Genomic DNA, 14,552 nt, shown 5'->3' on the forward strand with positions numbered 1-14,552 from the left:
GAGAGATGTGATGAGATGAGTGAGTCCAAATGAGGAAAAGTCCTCTTATATTTATACACAACGTTGGTGGGTGAATAGATGCGACTGTTGGGCTTCTGAGCCTACATGAGTTGTAGGTCGGCTTGATAATAATTCCATAATCAAAATAAATTCATATCTCCATGAATACTTATCGGAATTGGATGATCTTTATATCAATCCTACACCTCTCGACAAGAGGAATCTAATAAAATATTATTAGCCATGAATAAGATGACCCACATGAAGTTTTTCCCTGGTTGCTAATTTTAACACTATCACTAAACTCTTTCGCTTCAAATCCATTGGTCTCTGTCTCTCTCTTTGACTCCACTTCATTGTCTAGTGTTTGTGTCCTTACAACATACTTCAGTCATACGTTTTGATCCTAACACTCATATGTTGGGGGGTAATCTGTTATCACCAAAACCTGATCATCTAGCCATAATTTACTAGATGGATCGAAGTACACCATGTAGAGCGAATTTTATCATAGTAAAATTGTTTTCACTATAAGAAATTACTTAATAAACCACATTTGTTAAGCCATTTATAATTAAACCCATGAAGAATAATTAAATAAATCATTGTTATTTAATTATCTTCTAGGAATAATTAATTAAATCATTGTTTAACTAATATTCCTTGTCATATTTGACCCAGTTATGATAAATAAATAGATAAATCTTTAATTATATTATTTTTCTCTAGGAATAATTAATTAATTACTAATTAGTTATTATTCCTTGTCAAGTTTGACTAAATACCCTAGGAATATTTAAATAAATCATTATTTGTTTATTATTCCTTAACCATATTTCTTGAGATGATAAATAAATCATTTATTTATTTATTATTTCTAAATAAAATTTTAAATACTTTTTCCCTCCAACCAAATATAATAAAATATTCCAAATGGTTAATTCTAAAATTTGGTTAATAATATTTTATTATTTCCCATTATTCAAGAATAACCTAATATTTTGTTATAAATAGAAGGGTTTTACATTAATTCTTCACTTTTGATCATTTTCATTGTTGCAATCATTGTTGTGGCTCTGATTATTATCTTTGTGCCACACCATATTTTTCATTTGAGTTCTCATTGAGCTCAAACATTTTGTTTGCTGGGTTTTACACATTATAGAGGAGAGAGACTCTACAAAAGCTGAAGACATTGAGGATAGCCAAGAACCCATCCCATAGAGGGGGACTGGTAACATTATTTGTTCCCTTCACAGGTGTTGTTTAATAAAATATATTCTTTATATATCTGGTTTCCATTGGATTATTGGAGTTATTTGCACTTATTTTACTATTCCATTTTGTTGTTTAACTATTTTTGTTGCATAGATCAGGGCTTTGGCAGGTTTTGTTTCTATCATTTGTTGCAGATCTACATTGTTTAACAACCATTTTTATTGTTAGGGTTGTTTTTCATCCACAACCTAAAGTAGTTTCTTTTCGTACACCTTCAAGAAGAATACTACATAACAACAACTATTTTGTCAAACATATCATTGACGTGTAACCTATAGGTGTAAACAACATAATTAAGTGTAGGGATCTCATAATTATCTAAGAATCGTTATGTACCATTGTTCCCTCATGCCATTTGTTGCATTATCATCTATTAGCTCATAGACACATTATCCATTCACATACAAGTAAAAATGTGTTGAAAGCCATACATAACTCTTGTCATAAAATTTGCATATAACCAGCATAATAGGAATAGAAATACAATGAACATGGAATCCATCAAATCCATAAATACATCAGTACCTTTACACATGGAAATAAAGGGAAAGTATTTCTCATTAATGAATGTAATGAACCAACTGGAGATGGGACTACCACATTCCACCCGACCGTAGAATGGTTGAACAAAATCTCTCTTCAGTCATTCACCCTTGTGCCATATTCCAAGAATGGATGTGGGATCCCATAAAACACATCAATCAAAACTCGTATAGGACTTCCAGGGGCCATCCACCTCAATCCATCAGACAATGATTCCACCTCATAATTGGACATCACAAAACCATCATCAGATCGGTCTCTATCCAAGCCTTCCAGGGCTCCAGACCGTTTTTCCAACCAAGGCTCCAGGACTAGTAACTCAACCCACAACTTTTACCAGGCTCCAGAGAATTTTTCCAACCAAGGTTCTAGGACTAGTAACTCAACCCACCAAGCGCTTCAGAGTGCTTGTCCAACCAAGGCTCTAGGACTAGTAACTCAACCTAAGTTGGTACAGGGCTCCATAGTGTTTGTCCAACCAAGGCTCCAGAACTAGTAACTCAACCCAAGCTAAGGACACATGAGAACCAACCAAAAACAATAAATGAAAGTAAACCCAAAGTCACCATGGTTATCCAGGAAATGGCAACTTTAGGCAATCCATTGTTGATCCAATAAATCCTCCATGCCAATGATAGATCACAACCAAGAAACCAAATGCATATATCATGCATGCCAAAACTAGTGAAGAAATCATACATGCAACTAGGTACCTGCAATCAAATCCGACGTAGTTGTTGATGACGATGCCTTCTTGCGCTTTCCTACTCTTCCTTTACCTTCTTGCTCCAAGAATCCAAGTATGCCACACCATCCAAGAGCGCTCCAAGAAATCTCTAAGTATCCAAGAGTATGAGAGAGAGAAAAAAATGAGAGAGCTCCAACACTGAATTGACAAAAGGTTACCAACTGATCCTCAAAATCCTTTTTATGAATGAGGCCTCTATTTTCTTCATTTTCCATTATTTTTCTTAATTTTCCTCCTCACATGCAACTTGTGACCTTTCACTTCCCTTTTCTCCTATTTTCCATTATTTTCATAAATAAATGTGTCAAAATTCCTTTTAATGCCTTAGCCATTTCCTTTGCCAATTTCCTTAGCCATAAACAACCAAATGAACACCCCCTAGGATGTCTTTCCCAACATTCAACTTGGAATAAGTGTACCAGTCATCCATGGTTATTTTTTTTAACATTTATTACATGGAATTTTCACCAGGGATGTTACATCAACGATCCTCGCTTGCATACTCCTAAACTAGCAAATGACTTTATAGAATTCGATCTGTTGGAAGCCACGACGGAAAACAAGCCTCGCCCAGTTTCTTCTGAATTATCTAACCACCATTGGATTAAGAAAATTCCTCACTTATATTGATTTCATCGGGGTCCTCCAACTCCACTCCTCTATGTGGTTCTCGTTTCAAAATATTTCATACTCAAACCGAGAACTACTCAACATGAGCACTACAACAACATATCATCAAGGCACACAATCAAAACTCAAACATATCCAAAAACTGCATCACAAACTCTCCACACACTGCATAAAACAATTTGATCAACACATTAGCTAAAACCCTCTCTGAAACAAATAAAATTGCTGACAACTAGATGTTGCACTCAAATAATAAGTTGGAGAATATACTAGGAGAAAACAATCTCCAAATACACATGCAATCAAGCTCTAATTCACCTCTTCACTTGTTGCACCAAATATTGCTTGAAACATACTTCAGCTAATTGCTGCCACACTAGAAAAATGCTTTAGAAAATCTGCATCGCACAACTCTCACACATCTTGCACACTTTTCTCCCCTCTCACACTCACTCAACACATCAGGAGAATCAACCAGACTATCATTGAGATTCCTCCAATATATAGATGAACTGAAGTGCTCAACTCAATAATTACACTACAACAAAACCAGCGATTTGCGCCAGATTTAGCGCCAGATTTTAGTGCATTTTTTTTGTAATTGTGATGAGCAACCTGGCGCTAAATCTGGATCTATTGTACAATTTTTAAAGCGTCCTTTTTTGCACCTGATTTTGCATCCTTTTTCACGCTAGATTTTGCATCATTTTTTACACCAAACTATGCATCATTTTTTGCGTCAAATTTTGAACCAAGATTTGCATCTTATTTTATGACAGGTTTTGCTTCTAGTTTTGTGTCATTTTTTGCATCTATTGTTCATTCTCTTTTGCTTCCTATTTTGTGTCATTCTTTGCTTCCATTTTTGCACCATCATTTGCATCAAGTTTACACTGTATTTTGAATCCAATTTAACGTCTTTTTATGCATCCATTTTGTGTCAATTTTTGCATCTAGTCTTACGCCAGGTTTTGTATCTAGTCTTACACTAGTTTTTGCTTCTATTTTTGCACCAGCTTTGGTGCCTATCTTTGCACCATGTGTTGAATTTGATTTAGCACCAAATTTTGCATCCATTTTTATGCCCATTTTTGCATCTTTTTTTGGACCATTTTTTACATCCACATTTACGTTTGATTTGTCTCCATTTTTCCCATCTCATTTTGCACCATATTTTGCGTCATTTGTTTCATCCAATTTTGCATCATTTTTAACACCATCTCTTGCATCTAATGTTACATCATTTTGAGCATCCAAATTTGCATTTATATTTGCATCTGATGTTGAGTCATGTGTTGTGTCCACCTTTGCATCTTATTTTGTGTCTAATGGTACATTCAATTTAGAGCCATTTTTTACGTCTACTTTTGTATTTGTTTTTGCACCAAGTTTTGCATCCAATTTTAAGCTATTTTATGCCCCTTTTTGCACCCTTTTTTTGGGTCTACTTGTGTCCAATGTTGCACCATTATTTACACCGACTTTTTCATCCAATTTTGCATTTTTTTGGTGTCTAGTTTTACATCGTTTTCACCATCCAAATTTGCATCTTTTTTTGCCTCATTTTGTGTCCACATTTGCATATAATTTTGTGTCTGAGTTCGAGCCTAAATTTGCATGTGATTAGGAATCATTTTTTACATCCAATATGGCATCCTTGGTTTCACCTTTTTTCAGCCCCATTTTTCATCTTGTTTTATGTCTTTTCTTACATCTTTGTTTTTTCCTTTTTTGCACCCAAGTTTGCATCCCAAATTTACACCATTATTTGCATCATCATTTGGCATATTAATTTGTAACGTTTTTTGCTTCTTTTTAATGCTCAACTTTGCATCTTATTTTACATCTAGTTGTTGTCTTTTTTGCATCTAATTTGGTGCCCATTTATGTGTCCTTGTTTTTTCCCAATTTGATATCCTTTTGTATGCCATGTTTTGTTCCCTTCTTTGTGTCAACTATTGCACAATTTTTCACTTCTAATTTAAAACACTTTGTATGTCAATTGTTTGCATTTTGTATTAATTCCTAGTTTAACATCCAATTTTACTTTCAATTTTGCATCCATGGTTACATCCGCATTTGACTTCTTATATAGAGTATATTTTTCTTTACATATATGACCCCCTTTATAGATTCATAGTGAAATATATGATAGTTTCTAAATATCATTAAAGCAGATATCACAATTCAAAATCATTTGTAAAGAAATTTAAGAGAAATTGACAACATCCATCCAAAAAAATAACAATGTGTCATTAACAATTTTCAAAACATGTATAAAATAGCAACATAATAGTAATAAAATCAGTATTATTTTTAATCAAAACAAGTAAAATTCAAATATGATTAACAAATCAAAATATTTCATGAATATCGTTACTCTACGATAAATTAACAACATACATAAATCAAACTCATCGTATGATTACAAAATCAAAATGTCTCATTGATATAGGGTAAATTCACAACACCCATCTAAACATAACAATGTCATTCTACACAATAATTTCTTCATAAAAAACAATGCATGTGCATGCCTAGCTACCACCACCAATATCATCATCATGATCATCTTGACCATCCTCATTACTCTGATCCACATCATCACCAACACCGCAACTATCATCATCATCTCCTCCTTCACCACCATCATCCTCATCCTCATCCTCATCATCTCCTGATATATGTTGAACATAATTTAGATCACCGTCTTGGCAATCATTACCTATAGCATTCTGACAAAAAAAATCAATATTACATGTTAGTATTAATTACATAACACAACGCATGTTTTTGTTATACAATGTTAACCATAAAATGAGGTAAGATATACTAGCATTTGCACCAGATGTTGCAAAGGAAACGTCGTAAGGCATAAATTGAAAAATACAAATACAACAAAAGAATACTTTGATAAAGAATAAAAATATATTGAATGCTCAAATCAATGCCCCATTAACTGGAAGCATTTAGTAGACATATCTATCAACATTAGGATTATACACAATGATCAAGAAATTTTCCATATACAAACAACAACTTCCACAACAACCTTTTGTCACATCCACATTTTAAGAAATGCCTTGGAACGTGATCGGAATCTTCCATATTGCCTTTTTCATTATGCAGATAAATCTTCCATATTGTTATTTTCATCATGAATATTGTTAGTTCATTGTTGTAAAGTGTTAGTATGTTAAATTCAATACTATAAGTTCGACAAGTGAAAAACATTCCTCAATTAGCATAATATACATTTTTCTCTCACAGTGTATTTTTCACTCAAAGAGCACAAGTAACATATTAACATGTATTTTCCCTTCATTATTTTCATCATAGAGCCAAGAAATCTACGCCTTATCTATAAAGTAACAAAAACATTTTGAAATAAGTTTAATATTTCAAGCCAGTGTCTAACCTATAAAGTAACAAAAACTTTTTGAAATAAATTTAATATTTTAAGCAATTGACTAACCTACTTTAATAATTGAAAAATTCTCAAAGATGAATTATACTCCATAATAAGAGAGCCAACATTGGAGCCCATACTTTCACTAAAACCAAAAGAAACACAACCACTTGTTAAGAAGAAATTCAAGTAATAATAATAAAACAAAAATAATAAACATTAAAGTATAAAATGGTATTTCCAGCACACAAGTATAAATATACATGCTCTATGTCCATTGTTAGATTAAATGGGTATGGAGAAAATTAGTAGAGAACCCAAAATTGTATTTCTAATTAGGATGGGTGGAGAAATGCTTTAAATGCGGGTTGTTGTCATTCTAATGAAACTCTTTGCAAAGGGGATGTTAAGATTCTGAGAGAAAAGCTAGGCTTGGTAGAGAACACCTTCCTTGTTAAACATTCCCCTACTGTAACCAAAAGGAAAGGGCAAGAGAAACAATAATTAGGTTTTTGTTCACAAGTTGTACAAAATATATAGGTGCTATGGATGTTAGAGTGAATAATGGGAGAGATTATTTATGAAATTGTGATAAGGCGCACCTAGTTTTGTCAGAAAGAGGCATATTAATGACAAGTACATCACATTTAGGTAGCATTTCGTCAAGATTTGTCTCCAACGTTGCTCCAGTTTCCTTTTCCAATTCGGGTCCAATAGAAAGACAGTCGTGGTAAAGAAGCTTACAATTGAAGGGTTGTACAAAGGAACGCAATTCAATTCAACATCATGTAATGTTTATTATTATTAGATTGAAATTTTGAAACAAACAGCATGCATGCGTAAGAATTATGGAGCACTGATTTTTGAAAAGAAGTTTGCAACATCATGAAGTAGTACTAGATCCTAAGAATGAATACCTTCAAACGCTTAAGTAGTTCTTTTCCAATACGCCCTGCACCAATAGAACCAATAGTTTTCCCTTCTAGATCATATGACCTGTAAGAAATCGCTGCCACTTTCCAATCACCCTCAACAATTTGCGTATATCCAGGCACAAAGTTTCGCATCAATATGAGAATGCGCATTAGCTCATCTTCTGCCACGGACACCACATTACTTTCGCTGATCTTCAACCAATGATGATACAAACAAATCAATGGAATTAAAAAATATATCCAATATAAATAAAATGCGTTTTTTTAAAAGTAACTCCTAAAGTGAGAAAAATAAAGTTAAAAAATATAACAATGACAATTGTGTAGTTAAAGTGTAACCAAAACAAAAATATATATACAACAATAGAATAAATAAAATGCGTTGTTTTAAAAGTAACTCCTAAAGTGAGAAAAAATAAAGTTAAAAAAATATAACAATGACAATTGTGTAGTTTAAGTGTAACCAAAACAAATATATATATATATATATATATATATCAATAGAATAAACCTATCAAGTGTGGATCAAGCAGTTTGTGTCTGATTTAGCCCATAAAATGTCATTTTCAAATTTAACAATAGAATAAACCTATCTAGTGTGGATCACGTAGTTTGTGTTGGATTTAACTCATGAAATGTCATGTTCAAATTTAATGGAGAGGGGTCGATTTAATGGAGAGGGGTTGAGAGTGGGAGCCACTTGTGAAGGGTAAAAATTATTCCGTAAGGCACTTAGTGAGACAGAGCCTTGCACAAACCTATTGACAACATCCTACAATTAGACAAATCATCCTTCCATCAACCATTGGAGCTGATCTCAACCTAAACACAGTTTAACTGATTTTATATATATATATATATATAATGCACTGGAAATCTAAAAGTAGCATATATATATATATAATGCACTGGAAATCTAAAAGTAGCATAAACATAGAGATACAATTGCAGAGTCTATACTGGTAATCTGGAAAGCTTGGTGCTAAGCAAAAGAGAGTGATGGGATGATGTCAATGTCCTCTAACCCTGATGAGGAGGGGCGGGGGGGGGCAAGCTATTGGCTCATTGTTGGAATTGTCAAGCTCATGAAAGGATCCAATTGTATGATATACTATGTGAGGCACCCGAATGAGGATGCTCTACTTTCTTATCTAATGAAATTTTGATAATATCATCTCCACTCTGCTAAATGTGGGGGCAAAAGCCAATTGCGAGATCAAGCATATTTTTGCAAGCATATTTTGGAAAACAATCATTACAAACGGATTAAAAAAAGAAGAGCGCTTTGAGATCTTCCGTAAATCTTTCAGGAATGTAATAAGAGCAAAATAAAACCCATGGGTAAGTACAGCCAAAAGGATAATGAATCAATCTAGTCACAGTAAATATCAATATGATAATTCAGGTAAGATGTATTGTCACTTTTCCTGATTTCAGCCCTCTTGGCACCGGTAGGTTACCTATATCCTTGGGAGAGAGATAAGGTGGTTCCTGTAGAAAGGAGACAGCAGACAACAAAATATTCAATTTAATCAATTGGATTATGGTTCGAGCCCCATTTGAGAGTAGTGGGGTTTGGCAATAAGAGATCCAATGATATCTAACCAAGCCATGGAAGCCAAACTGTTGTTGAAATATTTGTCCGACAAAGTGGCCTGGTGGAAAGATGGACTTCGCCATAACTATTTCAAACAAATTCGGTGATAAAAGGATCCCCTGTCTCGCCATTCTGCGAGTCCTTGGCCCGTTTCCTTTAGAAACACCTATCATGTATCTCACGCAATGGCAAGTGCATTAAGCTTGGGAAGACAGTATGGACCATCCACCTATTTCTCAAGATGTGTCTCTCTAAGACGTGAAACCCTGGATGGTGGATCAAGGTATAACAACCCTTTTCCTTGATGGCACCTTTAAAAGAAACCTGGAATGGCAGGGGCTGGGAGCCTTCATTGACTTCAGATGAAATCAAGAGAGTCGATATTACAGCAGGTTGGTATTTTCATGAAAAAACAAGTGAAGGCTCAAGCCCTCTTCAAAGGCCTCCAGCTTCCTAAAGCTCAAGGGGCCTGCTAGGCAACAGTGGTGGGTGATTCAATGATTATTCTAAGAGCTACTGTGCACGTCTCTTCCAAACAGTGATACACAGCCCATTGGCACAAAAGAATTATTAAAAAATGCGGAGCTTCAGCCTTCAACAAGATCAAATTCCTTCATGTCTCAAGGCATCAAAACGATCAAATTTCTTGAATCTTCACGTCTCAAGGCATCAAAACGGGAAAAAAAACCATCAAACTATCTAATAGTAGCATAAATGTAGGGATACAACAGAGTGTCTGCACTAAAATTCTGGAGAGAGGGATGGGATGATGTCAATGGTGGTGGGAACCAGGCTATTGGATCACTGTTGGAATTGCCAAAAGCTTAAGAAAGGATCCAGTTGTGTGATCCTACGGGAGGCATAGGAATGATGATGCTCGGCTCTCCTATCATCTAATGTCCAAGCAAGGAAACTCTTGAAAATATTATCTCTGCTCTGCTGAATGTAGGGCTAGTCTAATAGGTGGAAGGTGCCATACTCTGGATCAGTCTGGAGCTAGTTTACCCCTAATGGGTGGAAGGTGCCATACTCTGGATCAGTCTGGAGCTGGTTTACCCCTAATGGGTGGAAGGTGCCATACTCTGGATCAGTCTGGAGCTGGTTTACCCCTAATGGGTGGAAGGTGCCATACTCTGGATATGTCTGGAGCTGGTTTACCCCTAATGGGTGGAAGGTGCCATCCTTTGGATCTGCAAAGTATCTCTCTGGAGCTGGTCCATAACTCGCTCTGATTATGTATGGCCTAGTCTAATAGGTGGAAGGTGTCATACTCTGGATCAGTCTGGAGCTGATTTACCCCTAATGGGTGGAAGGCACCATACTCTGGATCTGTTTGGAGCTGGTCCATAACTCGGTTTGATTATGTATGATCTGTAACCTAATATGGCACAACCCCGAACAGGCGTCAAAGATGTTGATTGACCACCAAGGCAGAAGGTTGAGGTGAGATCCCATCTAAAGTTGGAAGGAAAGAAACTATGGATAAAATCCTGGCTGCTCCTCTGAATCCGGGGTAGAATAACAGTTAGGAGGTACCTGCCTGTCACATATGGTTTGTCACACTATATATTAAAATAAGGTTGATCATACTAACAATAAGGTTGTATAGTTTAAAAGGAGGGCTCTCCTGACTGCATTTGGTTGGTTTATAGAAAAGATTGTTGGAATGTGTAATGTGAATGCTCTGTTAACTGGTTTTTAAGCATTTGGAAGTATTAAAACCCCCTAGGATAATTAATGTAAGACCTGTTAATTAATGTGTAAAGATGGCTATTGTCCTTGGGCTACCTTAGATGTTCGTGTTTAGTGATCTGTGGTATTATGACTCTTCAAGTCACTATTAAACCATGAGAACCATGCCCAGGCAGACTAGTGTGACATTGTGGATGAGAACCAAAACTAGACTCCTATAACCTCCTTTTTCATCCTTTAAATTGTAGAATTAACTGACTGTTCTAGTAATCGTTCTTGAGCACCTGAAGATGTGCACCCTAAATAATAAGAATAATACCCTGTAACATATGAATAGTCCATCCTATGCATGTAGGATATGCACATGAGGTTCAATAAAATCACTAACCAGAATACCAGGTGTTATTAAAGCCTCTACAGGTTGATATATATGAATGTTACAGTGTGCAGGAGTATGATTCAATTCCATACGAAAATACAAAACATCTGATAGGATTTCCTTATACCTCATAGGCAAACAACCATTGTCCCTTTTATAGATGAGCAGAATAAGTGCTTGGTTCTCTACACTAAATAAAGACAAAGTATAGTACTTATTGCTGACAAAATAGGATTTAAATCGCGGTTCAATTGCTTGACATTCAGCTGGTCACAAAATTGTAGAGTGCATAATCATAAGTGATGTTGCGAGCCTCATTGCTCAAAGTCTAAGGGTCTTGCGAGCCATAATCACAACCATGTATGACATATCTTGTGATTATGGCATTTTATGAGGTCAATTCTTGTGAAGACATTTCAGTTTATAATAAATTTTGAACCTCAACAGAGTTTTGGCAAGACCTGGCTGAGCTAGGACATCAACAACACAGCTGATATGAATGACATAATCTAGCCTCAAGAGGGAGCCTCTTTTGTTTCATCACTCTAACAATCTATGAAGTGGTGGAAAGCATAACAACTTCCCCTTGAATATGACACCTAAACTGAGTACAAATCCTAAATGATGCAGCCCTTGGTGCATGTCTCTCAAAGTATCGATATTTCAAATGTTGAAAGCTCTTGTGCCCATTTGATATGCATTTGATTGCAGTTCCCCTGAAGAAAGAATCTTATAAAGGTGAGGCCATGGCCAATATGTTAGCCATATCCATAGGAGTTTCCATTGCTTGACAACTTTAGTGTGATCAGTCCCACCATGATTCACATGGGCTTCTACTCAACACTGGTCGTTGCTATTGTAAGAGTCTTCAAGCTCGTTGAACCCATAGTATTGATAAGTGTATTCTTTGGGTCTCTGGTTTTCAAATTCTGCCTATGTTTTCCTCTCAGTATCATTATTTCAAATGCTGAAAGCTCTAATTCCCATTGCTGTGTATTTGATTGTGGTTTCCCTGAAGAAAGAAGCTTATAAAGGTGAGCCCGAGGCCAATATGTTGGCCATATCCATTGGAGTTACTATTTCAGCTTATGGGGAGGCCAAGATGAATGCATGGGAGGTGATTCTCCAGTTAAGTGCAGTTGCATGTGAGACTACCCAATTGGTTCTCAGACAAATTCCACGAACATCAAAAGGGATTAAGTTGAATCCCATCATATCTTTGTTGCTCCTTGTTGCCTTGTTTTTATCAGCACCCCCTGGGCCTTAGTAGAATACCCATTTCTGATAATCAGGGTCTCTTCCTTTGATTTGGATTACGTGACATTTCTTCTTGTGCCTTGGCTCTTAATCTTGCAGTGTTTCTTCTGATAGGAAAGACTTCAGCCTTGACTATGAATGTTGCTGGTCTTGTCAAGGACTGGCTACTCATAACATAATCTTTGTCTGTAATAAATGAAAAGGTTACAGTCATAAACTTGAGTGGGTGTGGACTGGATTTTCTGGCTGTCTGTTACTATAATCATTTGAAACTTCAAGCTCTCAAGTCTAATGACAACCAACCAAAGTACCTCAGCAGTGCAGCTGATGCCAATGATGAAGGAGAAGGTTTGATAATGACGAGTGGGAGATTCTCAATCAGAGATTCAGAACCAGTAGAGAAAAATCAAACTCAAGCTTCAAGATTAGGTATTTAGATCATTAATATTGTCTTGTGCTAGAGATTACTGTTCTTGGATTGGCTCCTCTATGCCCAGATCTATTTGCAGGGAACAGGCTAGTCATTCACAGTGAAGAAGATAATGACAAGATTAGTGTATAATGATGGACAGGATGGTGCCATGGTGCCAACCTAAATCTCAAGTAAGGAGACATCTGTTCATCAATTTGTCAAGAAGCATGGCCTACAATTCAATTGCTCTAAGCCTATCACTTCTTCCACCTGTCAAATAAATTATTTCATGTTTGTTTAGTTGACTATGGTTCTAATAAATATACTATTGTTTGATGTAAAAAGACAAAACAAAACAAAAAATATGGAAAGTTGTGACCCCATTTTCTAACTACAAATTGAAATCGGATTACCATAGTGACCACCTCTGCTTATTGGAATCAAAAAGGGGGTGGGTTATGCACAATCCTCTGTATCATTTGCTATTACCAGAGATAATTAAAGCCACCCTAAGCTCAAGTCTTAACTATTCTGATAGGGTGTTTGGGGAGGGGGATCCCTTACCAACCCCTTCAGCCGGTGCTAAAGAAAACAAAGAGCTTCTCTCTGAAATCTCTAACGGCGTGCTTGGATGGCCTAATCTGACCAAAACTACAAAAATATACCATGAGTTTTCCTCTACGTTGTTATATTGTGAAGGATAGTGTTTCCCTCAATTACTAACCGTTCCAATAGCCCCTGCTTCCTGATCCATTAGTTTTGACTTCTCCAGACACTAAAGAGCATTAACGATTCTATTCCATTACACAAAGATGAGCTGGAAGGGAAAACCCTTCGGAGCACAGTATTTCATGTTGAGGTATCAAATTCTTGGTTCCATGGAAATAGAAACCGCATGAAGATATCTACGAACCACTTGAACATCAAAAATGTTCAGTCTCAAAACTCTGAAGTAAATTTGTAAAGAATGTAGCATTAGCTTTCTTGGCTTAGTGAAATCCCTAATTTTCTATCCTATTTGCCTGTCTTAAAAATCTCACGAAAACCTGTAAAGATTGTGCCATTGTGTACGCTTAGCCTCTAAAAGCCCTAGCTTTCTATCTTCTTCTGTGTAATTTGAATAAAACACCATCAAATACCAGAATTATCAATTCCCATTCTCCAAAACTTTTAAATGTGCGGAACTGAGACAGAAATCATTCAATCAAACCACTCGAAATGCATCTGAATGTTGATCCATTAACTTAAAGAACTTCTTCCCAACTCTGCCATTTTTTAAACAAAATTTTGAGCACAACCTTGTCTATTCCATTTATAGAGAGCGTTAGTTTATGAAATCTTGCCTGTAAGCCAAAATAGAGTCAAAATTTTCCATTGAAAGCTCAGAATAACTGAACCAGAAATAACCCTTGTGAAATTTGCTGCTTAAAACATTGTTTTGTGCACGGCCTCTTTCTTCAGATTTATTTTAGATAATACGGTAGCTTATTTAATGAAATATTTCCAGAAAGTTGAAATATGGAAAAATTTTCCAATCAAGAACTCTAAATAATTTCATTAGGACAAGGCGTAGAGGATTCATGACGACGACAAGAAAATAATGGCGCTTTGCAATTTTAGCACTCTCTTGCAGAAAAATACCTTTTCTGAAATCGTTTTGACCACGAAGAAA

The sequence above is a fragment of the Pinus tabuliformis genome, chromosome 3_1 (genome assembly GCF_031772625.1).
Source record: "Pinus tabuliformis cultivar Carrire ecotype Pingquan chromosome 3_1, CPIR1, whole genome shotgun sequence".
NCBI classification, from domain to species: domain Eukaryota; kingdom Viridiplantae; phylum Streptophyta; class Pinopsida; order Pinales; family Pinaceae; genus Pinus; species Pinus tabuliformis.